Consider the following 12781-nt stretch of genomic DNA (forward strand, 5'->3'; position numbering starts at 1 on the left):
GGTGCTGGTGATTGGAACCAGCCTCCAACATGAAAATCTTCCTCGCCTGCAGAGTTACCTCTCTGGTTCCAAAACATATGATTTCATTTTAAGTCGTTTGATTGATTTTTATCCTTCTATATTCAGTAAAGATCTTGGGGACACTCCAGAAAATGTGTCAACAAGCCTCACAGTGGCGACATTACTGGGCCCACTCAGGTAAATCGATGAACAATGGGAGGACAGTGCTACTGTACACCTGGGGCATTGTCCTTCGTCTGGGTGCTTTAACGGTCAGTTAGAGTTAAAGTATTTGATGAATTCTGCATGGGTTCAGCAGGTAGGATGAAATCAGATGACTGTCAAGTGACAGAGTGACAATCAAGTTCAGGGTAAGAAGGACCTTTCTTTCACTTTTTGATAATAGTCTTATTTTATTCACTTTATATGTAGGTCCATCACCTGTTTTGAGTAAGCACTGCACTGCACTATTCTCCTGTTGTTCGTAGAGTTGCTTGAGCAGGTACCAGTAAAGTCTCCATTGTGAGACTTGGTACTGTTTTTGGCATGTCGAATACGTCACGGGTAGCTTGCCAGGCTCTTCAGTGTGGGAGGGATACTCTCGGTAGATTGCTGGGCTATCCGAGAGGGACAGAGGAATCGAACCCAGGTCGGCCGCGTGCAAGGCAAATGCCCTACCCGCTGTGCTATGGCTCCAACCCGTTTCGAGTTCATCTTATTGTATTGTTATTGAGGTAATATTGATTAATAGTACTTTGCATATTATAGGATTTTAATCTCACATGTTTTAAGTGTATGTTTCCATATCACATCTATCACCAAAGTATGAATAACTCCTCATCACAGTCCAGAGCACCCTCTCCAACCTTTGCTTCTATGCCCACCCCTACCCTGCTGGCAACTGTTATTTTGTCTCTAAGGAAGATCGTTTTTAAAAACTATTATTTTATTTCTATAAAATTGTTCAAGATGATTTGTTGTATTCAGTATTCCAGCACCAATCCCACCACCATTACACCTTCCCACCACCATTATTTACATTTTTCCCAATGACCACTCAAGCCTGTCACAAATAATTTATTTTGTATTGCTGGTAATAAATAATTCACTAAAAATGCTCAAAAAAGATTTCCTTAGAAGAAAATATGTGAAGATTGTTGTATCTCACCCTAGAGCCATTAAGCCCTTGTAATAAGAGATTACTAACATGCTGTTACAGGTCAAGCCTTGTGTGCTAATATTTTCTTAATTGAAACTGGTTGCATTCTACTTTACATCCCATCCTATGTGGTGTGCTTCTCCTGGTATATCAGTGGTGTAGAGTATGAGATGTTGCACTCCAGAAATTCTAAAATTTTGATGGGGTGATACAGCTGAAGTTATATTTTTAACGGCATGGTGACTTTGGAGTCCAGAAGCATCTCTGTAGTTTGTTAATCTCTTGTGAGATTTATTTATGAGTCTCTGGATCATGGCTAGTTAATGAGCTTATGTGGCACTAGAGGCAGTTCATGGTCATGACTGCCTCGCTCCTGGAAGAACAGGGGGATGTGGGGAGATCTCCCATCCCCAATTCCATGAGAGCCTGGAGATTAAGGAAGACCTCTTCAAAAGAACTTCTTGTTAGTTCTTGTCTGAGAAATTTAGAGGAAAACAGGTGATGGTCTTCAAAGGCAGATTTATTAAGTACCAGCCTTGATGAACTAGTAACAATATTTTAAGGTTTCTGTATATTTAGTCCGTACGTATTTCCCTTCTACAGTTATTGTACCAAGTAGTCATTACCTCCATAAATGAATATTTCTCCTACCAGAAAGCATGCTGTCTACCTTGTAAATCCATCTACTCTAACCTTCCAGGCATATACAATGACGAAATATATCAGAAAGTACTACCAACATTCAGAATTACAGCATAAATTAAAATCTGTGAAGAACATTCAAGTCATTTGCTGTGTTTACTAGTCACTGAGGGTGCAGTGATGTCAGTTATACACAGCCTCTACTCTAGTAATAAGGGCAAACTATTGTGGAATAATTTAAAAAGAATAATTTCAATCATAATGAAGTCTAAGGTGGCATTCAAAAAAGAGTTAGAGAATAAAGAGAAAATATGAATGTATTTGATGGAATGGCAAAAGAGGGAATTTTTTACGAGCTAACATTTAAACTAAGACTCAACGAGTTATTAAATTTTGACAATGGAACGAGCACGCTTTGGGCAGAAGAAAGGACATGTGTGAAGAACCAGCCTAGAGAAGAATACTGGTCATTGGAGCCCAGGGAGAAGGGCCATGTAGCTGGGAAAGAATAGGTGACAGAAAGGGTGATGAGCTCCAGAAACATTGAGGGTCCAGCACACACAATGAAGTCTAGATGTTAGGAGTAGGGACCAAAGACCCAGATATCCAAGTTAGATTAGTTGGATTTTTCATATTGTTTCATACATTAATGGCATCCTAAGAGAATATGTGTCATAGAGTAATTGTGGGGATTAGTTGAATTAATTATGGAAAGCAATTTGGACAGTATTCCTGCATTTATGGATTTTATTCTACTTCTGCTATTACCTTGTAGACTGTATTTAGAAATTTGGATTTTTATCCAAAGGAGGTCAAACCGTTATAAATTTTTAAGTTGGACGCTAATAAAACTTTGAAGCAAGAAACAAGAACATAAATAATCTAAAAAAACACATATTCTGCTATAAGAGGTATCCATTCCTTTGTCAGATTTGAATCTTAAAATGATTTGAGTCACATTTGGCAGTTAGAGAGGCCACTCAACAGCTGAACACTATTTAAGTCATTTTGTTCAATGCCTCAGTGTTTTCTAAGTTAAAATCTTTTTTTAAAAATTTATATTATTGGCTAGAGCGATAGCACAGCGGGTAGGGCGTTCGCCTTACAAGCGGCCAACATGGCCGACACGAGTTCGATTCCTCTGCCCCTCTCGGAGAGCCTGGCAAGCTACCGAGAGTATTCGATATGCCAGACACAGTAACAACAAAGTCTCCAATGGAGACGTTACTGGGCCCACTCGAGCAAATCGACGATCAACGGGAGGGCCTTTACCTTTTATTGTCTGGTATGAAAAACCACTGAAAATGCAACAGGAAAGTATCCATAGAGGAAACAGTATGAAGACTGTTCTATTTTGGCAGGGGCCGTTAAGACATTCTTGAGGATATCACTAACATGTTGTTAAAGGTTGAGTTATGTGAGCTTTCCTATATATATATATATATATATATATATATATGCATATATATATATATATCTGAAACTATGTAGCACTGTAGCACTGTCCTCCATTGTTCATTGATTTGCTGGAGTGGGCCCACTAAGGTCTCCATTGTGAAACTTGTTGTTACTGTGTTTGGCATATTGAATACATCACCAGTAGCTTGCCAGGTTTTGCTGTGTGGGCGAGATACTCTTGGTAGCTTGCCAGGCTCTCCGAGAGGGGTGAAGGAATCGAACCCAGGTTAGCATGGTTGGCCGCGTGCAAGGCAAACGCCCGACCTGCTGTGCTATCACTCCAGCCCAAAGCTATGTATATATGCATATATGTAGTTTTTCCTCTATGATTGATTGGCTACTATTTGAACTCCATCAAATGTGGTGTGGTACTCTCAGAGAATGGGTAGGGTGTGTCTTGTGATGTGTCCAGGAATATGTTCACTCATGCATGAGGCTCGGCCTGAGTGTGTGGGGAGGTTTTCGGCTGCCAGGGCTGGGCCCCTTGGGGCGGGGAGGGCTCTCACCTGCACCCCTAGGCGCCCTGAGTGAAGTAGCCTGGCACGGGGTATGGTGCCATAGCATGGCTATGGTGAGCGTCATGTTGCTCTCGTCTAAGTTAAAGTCTTAATATGTGAGAGAGGACATTATTATCATGCTTAAATAATAACACTTATTTTTAGGAGCAAAGTCACTGGGTTCTTTAAAATAAAAAAGAAATATTAGAAAATTTAAAAAGTTATCTCTTTTGGTTCTGAAGAGATGTCACAGAGGTGAAGGCTCTTGAGCTACCACAGCATCTCATCTGATCCCCCAGGCACGGCCAGGGCTAATCCCTGTGCACAGAGCCAGGAGTAAGCCCCGAGTACATCAGATGTGCACCACCCCCACAAAGTTATGCTAGAAAAAACTTTATTTTACTCTGAGCATGACTAATATATGTTAAGAGGTTTCTGTCAAGCTATATTCTTGGTAGTGTTTGCATCTTCTTTCCCTGTTGCTTTTGAATGTATTTAAAAATCTTCAGTGTTACTCTGTGATGGGAGCATAACAGGATGTTAAGCCCAATAGATTACCATTGGGGAAGAGGTTGTTGCTGCCTTAAAGGAACCACTGCTGAGGTTAGGTACTCTCTTTAGTTTCTGCGGTGCTTCACCGAGCCTTTTCCTTTTCTTATATCTGCCTATGTAAGATACAGTTATCAGATGCAATTGTCCTAATTTTTGTGAGTTTGTGGACAAGCTCAAAGAAATGCTTTGAACCAGAGTTGGAGCTTGTGGTAAGGATAAGTATTCCTTAAGAGTAGAGTTAAAAAAATAGTTTTTTTTTTATGGGGAAATCATCTTGAATACAAACACACACACACACACACACACACACACACACACACACACACACATACACACACACAGTATTGAAGTTTCAGTATCTCTCCCCTTCAGTGATGAAGTGGTGTGTGGAGGTAACGCTGGTCAACGCTGGTCAGATATTTTGGTCTTGCTGCACATATTACTGGGTGCAGTGGAAACCATGAAGATGAAGGGCTGAAAAAATCATTTTGTGACTTCACAGTGACTTGTTTAATCCTGCAATTCTGACTAGGCAGTGCAATGTGACTTAGATATGACACATGACTGAATATAAAATAAGAACAGATGGACATTGGGTTGAAGTAATTGTCTTCTGTTTAATTTTTCAAGTAATAAAGAGTAAAGCTGGTGGTAATCTTGGAGCAGAATATCACTGATTGTATGATGGGGCCTTGAATATTTTTCTGCCATATATGTTCAGTATACTGAAAAATGGTTGCAAAGTATTTCTTCTCAAAAAATTCTGTGAAAAATGGTTGCAAAGTATTTCTTCTCAAAAAAATTCTGCATTTCCAGGGAACAAAGCCTTCTACTTCTAGCTAATAAAATTTCTTTTTTAAGTGAAAAAGCATTTTCACTGCAGCCCTGGCTGAAAGTTGCTCAATATAATAGTGTCTTTACTTAATTGTGAAAGAATGTCCAGATTGCTATTAAACTGTTCTCCCAGACTTTTGCAAGAGTTCCAAATTGCAATTACTAAGCATTGTTTCTCCCTTTATCTTCATCAAATATTTATTTAATACCCACTATGTTCAAGACATTGTGCTGTTTCGTAGACTGTTATATATCAAGCATTTAAATTATCCATTCCATTGGTAGGTCGGTGAAAAAAGCACTTATCTCTAAAGTTAGCAGACATTCCTGGACCGCAGGCTTAGATTCAATTTGGGTTACTACAGTTCAGTAACTGTCACTCGTTTACTTATTTATTTACTTATTGTGCGACCAGGGACCCAGGCCTGCAGCAACACATGCACTTCACCATGGAGCCCTATGCCTGGCCCTAGTTATTTAGATGAGTGGCTATAAACATTCTGTGGATGTATTTGTTGACAAGCTCAAAGAAATGGTGTAGGAAGCCCGCCGAATGCTCTGATTGGAACATGGAAGGTCCATGAACTTCAGGCCAGTCTCGGTGACGTGCGCTTCCTCACAAACACATGCAGTACATTGCCTTCCAGAAAGCATTTTATTTTCACCCAGCAGCCATCTTGTATTGACTACATTATCTTTGGTGAGGGGCAGAGAGATGATATTGGTTCAGAGATCAGTGAACCAGGCTCACGTCTCTTTAATCTTTCTGTCAAGTAGTAAAACATTATAAAGTCATCCTATATTATATAGTGTGTATATTTTAAATATAAGCAGAAGCATTTTGTTCTACCTGTGACTTTTATTTATTTGCTTATGGGGGGGGGCGGCATACCTGACAGTGCTTTGGGGGGGTTGTAGTGGTACCTGTAGGTTTTGAATCTTAATCTCTATAATCGCTACTCAGCCATATTCATGATTTTGCCTTTAAGGACATTATCTTTTTAAATCTTGATCTTTTTAAATCTTGATACTATGACTGAATAAAATTATTTTTGTTGACACAAATGCAGCAACTATTTCAGGCTAGAGTGGATAACCAAAGATTCATTTTAGGCCTCTATAGTAAATGAAAAATGCTCTGTCTTTACCACTTTTACTGAATACCATGTATTTCCTAAAGCTGTTTGAAAGTCAATGAGTAATATTTGTGCCTGTAGCCCTCTATGGTCTTACAGTTTTTAGAGAAATTTTGTTATTAATTCTAAACTCAGCTAAGTGAAGAAGGTATCATTATCTTCATTTTAAAACTGAGGAAGCTACGATTCAGACCGATCAAGTGACTTTCCAATGATCCTATAAGAAACTCTTCCTTTAACTCCACTAGCTTCCCATCAGCTCTGACTAAATTATTCCTTTTCCTATTTAAAGCTGATGAATTGCCAAAAACTTCCTTGTTTCCTCAGCCCTGGATTGTTTGTTTTTTCTAAGTGTCCCCATGTCCCTCTCCCCTCCCCGTATGGTAGTGCTGGGGATTTGGAGTCATAGTTAAGCTGGTTACACGTCTGTCAGTATTATGTCTTGGTTCTCTCGAAACCTCTAGCCCCTCTAAAACGATATTTCTCAATCTTTCTCAGACCGTGGTCCATTTCTGACCTTATTTTCTTTCTGTGCCCATCCCTCTTTCCCACCATTTGGCTTCCTGTTCTCACGCTATGGGCCATATCTATGCAGTTTTCACTTCTGGCCTGTTCCCATCACCTTTTTTGTAGAGGCATCTGTATCCTTCCTTCCCTCCTCCTCCTCCCCCCTCGTCCTCTCCCCTTCCCCCTTCCCACCCTCCTTCTCTTGTCCCCCTCATCTTCTTTCTCCTCTCCTCCTCCTTCTTCACAGGCCTTCATCCTACTCACTCCTTCTCTCCTCCTTACCCCCTTTCCTCCCCCTCCCCTCCCCTCCTCTCCTCTTCTTTCTCTTCCTCTCCTGCTCCTCCCACCCCAACTCTCCTTCTCTTCCCCTCCTCCTCCCCTTCTCCATCCCCTCTCCCTCCTCCTCTTCCTTCTCTCCCCCATTTTAATTTTGGGCATACCCATCTGTGCATAGTGCTTATTCCTGATAGGCTCAGGGATCACACTTAGAAGTGCAAGGGGACCATTGGTAATGTTTGGAATTGAATCGGCTCAGTCAAATACAAGGTCAGTACTTGAACACTTGTACTATTTCTTCAGCCCTAGGTATTGGAATGCTTTAATTTTTGAATATTAATCCTTTATCAGATGCATGGTGTGCAAATATCTCTCTTTGATAGAATGTCTTTTTGTTTCTATTTATTTTAATATATTCTGAATTATTTACTTTGGTTTCTTTGCTATTCCCCCCACCCCCCGTAAACTCTTTCTAACACCGGTGTCATGGAACATTTCACTTGCATTATCTTCTTTGTACTTAAGGTTTCAGATCTTACATTAAATTCTTTAATCCATTTTGAAATTTTTATGAAGTTAGATAGTAGTCTGTTTTAAATTTATTGCTTCTACCTCCCCAGCTTTTCCAACCCCATTTGTTGAAGAGAATTTTTTCTTCTGGTATGATCTTAAATCACTTATTATAAATAAAATATCATAAATGTGTGATTTATTTATTTCAAATACATTTTTGTAATTTTATTATAAATATATAACTAAAATGCTTATTATCTTCCAGACATTATTTAAAGGATTGTGTACTTTTTGTCACTTTGCAGAGCCTTTTTTTCTGGACGTAGAAGTCTATGACTGGCTTTTTCATTTCCTTCAGCACTTTTTTTTTTTTTGCTTTTTGAGTGCAGAGCCTGGAGTAACACCCGGCGATGCACAGAGGTTACTCCTGCCTCTGCACTCAGGAATTACTCAGGGGGCCAGATGGGATGCTGGGAATCGAAGCCGGGTCGGCCACGTGGAAGGCAAACGCCCTACTCGCTGTGCTATTGCTCCAGCCCCTCTTTCAACACTGTAAAAATGTCACTACACTACCTTCTAGCTTGATTGTTTCTGACGTAAAGTCTATAATGATTTTTATATTTTTCTCTAAGCAGTGTATCATCTCTTATTCTGCTCTTAAGATTTTTCTTTTATTATGTGCTTTCAAGAATTTTATTATGATGGTCTTGTCAAGGTTAAGTATTTTAAATGTCAGGATTCAAATCCAGGCTATTTTTCTCTAGGGGTGATGGTCTTAAACAATATAACATGCTGCCTCTTTAAGATTGTCATTAGTTTTTATTGAAGGCAGTGAATCAGGAGGAGGTGAATTTTTATCTTCTGATTCCTAGGTCAGTGTGTCTCATTTCCATGATCCACTGAGAATAGGATAATCCCTGACTTTTCCTCCAAATACTTTTGATATACTTTCAAAAATTCAAGGAGTTGTCTTCCAATGATAAGATATAAGGATGTTTCCATATTAAAAATATCTGAATCCTACAGTAGCTCATATATAAATAGAGTTCTACTAAAACATTTGATTGGGATCAAACTAACCTAGTGTGCTCATATGATTTTCTCTTGGACATCAAAAATACTTGGAAATTACACATTTTTGATTACTAAAATAGGGAAATGAGAAAATTATTGCTTAGGAAATACATTCTGTAGTCCAAAACACTGATAACAGCATTCATGAGTGAATATTATAAAAGGAATTCTTTATGGTGAAAAGATTAGAAGCTAGTAAAGTCTTCCCTTTCTCATCACTGCAAACTCTGTAATGGTAGAAGACTGTATAATTCTGTGGATTTTCTACTACTGTATCTCCTTGTAGGAGGTGAGGATAAAACCCACAATAGTTACCACTTATTGTTTCCTTTATCTATTAAGATTGTGGTTATCAAAATATCTTAAAACCTTTTTAAAATCCTATTTATGGCTTCTCTCAATAATATCCATTTTGGTTAGGAAAATCAAACCATATACATATGTTTTGGACTTAATCTATTTTTATGTCCATTTTGGTTCTAGTACCATACTGTGTGGATTACTATGGCATTGTAGTATAGTTTGTTTTTTGGGCTACACCTGCTGGTCCTCAGGGTGTACTCTTGACTCTGTGGTCATGTTTCACTCTTGACTGTGCTCATAGACCATATTTGTTGCCAGAAAATCAAACCAGGGTCAACCACATATAAGGCAAGCAGCTTGTCCACAGTAATATCTCCTAGGCACTGCAGTTTAAAGCCAGTGACTTCCATTTCTGTTTTCCTCAGTATAGCTTTGACTATTTAGAATATTTTGTTCTTTCATATGAATTTAAGGAATGTGTGTCCAAGTAACTATAAATTTTAAAATATTAATATTTATCACTAGTATAGGGCTGGAGCAATAATACAGCAGGTAGGGCGTTTGCCTTGCACACAGCTGACCCTGAAGAACCTAGTTCAATTCCTCCACCCCTCTTGGAGAGCCCGGCAAGCTACCAAGAGTATCTCGCCCACATGGCAAAACCTGGCAAGCTACCTGTGACGTATTCTATATGCCAAACACAGTAACAACAAGTCTCACAATGGAGACATTACTGCTTGAGCAAATCGATGAACAATGGGAGGACAGTGACAGTGAATCACAAGTATTTTTTATTTTATCTAGGATAAATAGACTACTCTTCTCCAATGAAACGTTTTGGCCTATTTAATATTGAATGGGTGGACTGGATATTAGCAGTAACTATAGGGTTATAGTTGCTTCATAATGAACTTTATATAAATGTTTCATGATCTATTGACTGGAAAACTATAAGTTGCTGTCTAGTTTCACATATTTAAGTCACACGGATCATGAATTTACAGTGACAGTAATTTTTTTAAACATAATTGCAGGAATAGAAAACCATGGCCAAGGGTAGGTGATGTTTTGCAATGCTATCTTGGTGAAAATCACAGATATTCTAAGTATCCAAAGCCATGCTGAGACCACTCTCCACACGCTTGGACGAGGAACTGGCAGAGGAACCCAGATGTGCGGGACCCAGGGCTGAGATCTCCAAGCCTGCTCGGTTCAGGACTGGGCCTCCTCCACCCAGCTCCCCCACCTTCCAGTAGCTAGACAGTTACACCTATCAACTGCCGTGTAACCCCATCAACGGCCAGGATTCAAAGACTCTAAAACCAAGCTCCCGGAGGAGAACAAGGCAGAGTCTCCTGCCCTGCGCCTGGCTGTCCTCACTGGGGCCCCTTGGAAGAGGGTGGGTTGAGTATCCCCTCTCAACCCCAAGCAGAGCCCCAACAGCTAAAGGCCTCCAGGACCCAGCCAAAGCCATGCTGAGACCAGTCTCTACACGCTTGCATGAGGAACCGGCAGACAAACCCAGCTGTGCAGGACCCAGGGATGAGATCTCCAAGCCTGCTCAGTTCCAAACTGGGCCTTCTCCACCCAGCTCCCCCACCTTCCAGTAGCTAGACAATTACACCCACCAACTACCGTGTAGCATCCAGAGACTATAAAATCAAGCTCCTATTCTCTAGTTCTCACTCTCAGAGAACCTGGCAGGCTACTGAGAGTATCACACCCGCCTATATGCCTGACTAGGAACACCTGTAAAGGTGATTAGAGGCTGCCCAAAAGCCTCCATCCATCTCGGAGAGCCTGGCAAGATACCGAGAGTATCCCGCCTGCACGGCAGAGCCTGACATGCTAACCATGGCGTACTCAATATGTCAAAAACAGTAACAATGAATGGTCCTCATTCCCCTGACCCTGAAGGAGCCCCCAATATGTCATCGGGCTACACTAGCATGTGACAGGGACGAATGGAGACATTACTGGGCCCACTTGAGCAAATCGATGAACAACAGGGTGACAGTGATAGTGATTCTAAGTATTTGCCCATTGCACACAAAACTGAGCTTCCCTAAATCACCAGGACTTCCAGGAAACTATTCTTCCTGAAATGCTAAAATAAAAATGATAAAACTCTAATAATTCACTAATTTGTTTTTATTAATACTAAGTATGTTTAATAATTTTGTCATTATAAGTTAATATACATTAAATATGTCTCATGTTAACTCACTTGCCTATAAAACTAAATGTTCACTGTACTTTTAGATAGTTCAGCTTGTAAAGTAATAAGCTTCTTGAGACCTGAACACATTTTAGAAACAAGTGATTATCAAAATTTTTCCTATGTTTCTTAGTTGAGAAAAGATATACAATTTTAAATTTACTAATTTATGTACCTATTTCTGGATTTCCTATAAAATGGACATCCTATTGTGATGGTCCTTGTAACATGTAGATTAGTTTTATTGAGTTGAACCTATTAAATTAAATGAAGATCAGATATTACCAAATACCTTTTTTTTTTTTTTTGCTTTTTGGGTTATACCTGGCAATGCACAGGGGTTAATCCTGGCTCAAGCACTCAGGAATTACTCCTGGCGGTGCTCAGGGGACCATACGGGATGCTGGAAATCCAACACGGGTTGGCCACGTGCAAGGAAAATGCCCTACCTGCTGTGCTATCTCACCAGCCCCCCAAATATCATTTTTTATTGTCCATTCAAATTTTTCACAGAATCCAGTAAGAATAAGTAAATCATATATGTATATGTTATATATGTGTGTGTGTGTATCTGTATACATACACAAATATATAATGGAAATCACTGAAAAGTAGGTTCAGAGTTTCTTGTGTGAATTGTATGGGGTGGAAGAATCCCAGAGAACTAGGGCCTGCTGAGAAACTTGACTTGCATAATTTTCCCAAACAATAGCCTCTCATCTTTGTTCCCATTGCACTTATCAGAAACTACAACTTTTGCTAAAACTTGCTACTAGTCCTGGGACATTGTTTTATTTGTTTATTCAGTGTATCTCTCCATCTCAGTTCTATCTTTAGTTACTAACTCTGACCCATTTTCCAAAAAGATGGAACAAATTTTTGCCAGCTCGGTCAATTGCCTTGGTCTGAAGTCTTTCATCTTTACCAGATCTGGCAGACAGTACAGAGTAGATAAAGCATTAAATGGTTTCTTTTTCTCCTAATCTAGTTGCCTGCAAATTTTCTGTCAACTAAAAATAAAAGCCTGATTCGTGTTGTGCGTATGAATCCTATCCACAAACCAGATGTTCATGAAACACATATCTCTTTATTTTGATTAAACCAGTACATGTGTGGCTTTGAGTCCCTGCTGGGATAGTTAGTCCAAGTCATTATTGGAACTCTTTTTTATCTTGTGAGTTTTACAAAGAACACTGGAGAGGTTTTTTTCCATTTATCAGTAATCAGATTACATTGATCATTCACAAGATTAACTGTATTCATGGGGACATTTCTCTTGGTTCTGTTGTTGCTTAGGCAGTCATAGGGCAGGGGAATTTTTTATGTGACTGCAGGCTGTTGTTTCAGGTTTTACCCACTAGATACACCTACTATCAAGATATTTCCTCTTTAAACACTTCTCCTCCCCTGACTTTGGACACACTTATTTCTCCTCCCTTCCCTTTGGTAATACCTCCTTTTGTTGTTTCACAAAGGTTGTTTCTCTTACGCCAACTATGTTGAGATTTTACCAAAAATATAAAGGGAGTATTTGGAGACAAAATTTAGTCAGCTATTGATTGATGGATAGATGAGTGGGTTGAAGTATTGCTTTGGGGGCCACCTGAGAATG

The 12781-nt window shown here is 39.6% G+C and overlaps 1 protein-coding gene across 1 annotated transcript in view; it reads left to right on the plus strand.

Moving 5' to 3' along the window:
- PRKG1 (protein kinase cGMP-dependent 1) overlaps positions 1-12781 on the plus strand; it is a 1343145-nt gene that overhangs the window by 22910 nt on the left and 1307454 nt on the right. The gene's annotated exons all lie outside the window — the stretch shown is intronic.

Source organism: Sorex fumeus, unplaced genomic scaffold (assembly GCF_029834395.1).
Source record: "Sorex fumeus unplaced genomic scaffold, SorFum_2.1 ptg000043l, whole genome shotgun sequence".
Taxonomy (NCBI): domain Eukaryota; kingdom Metazoa; phylum Chordata; class Mammalia; order Eulipotyphla; family Soricidae; genus Sorex; species Sorex fumeus.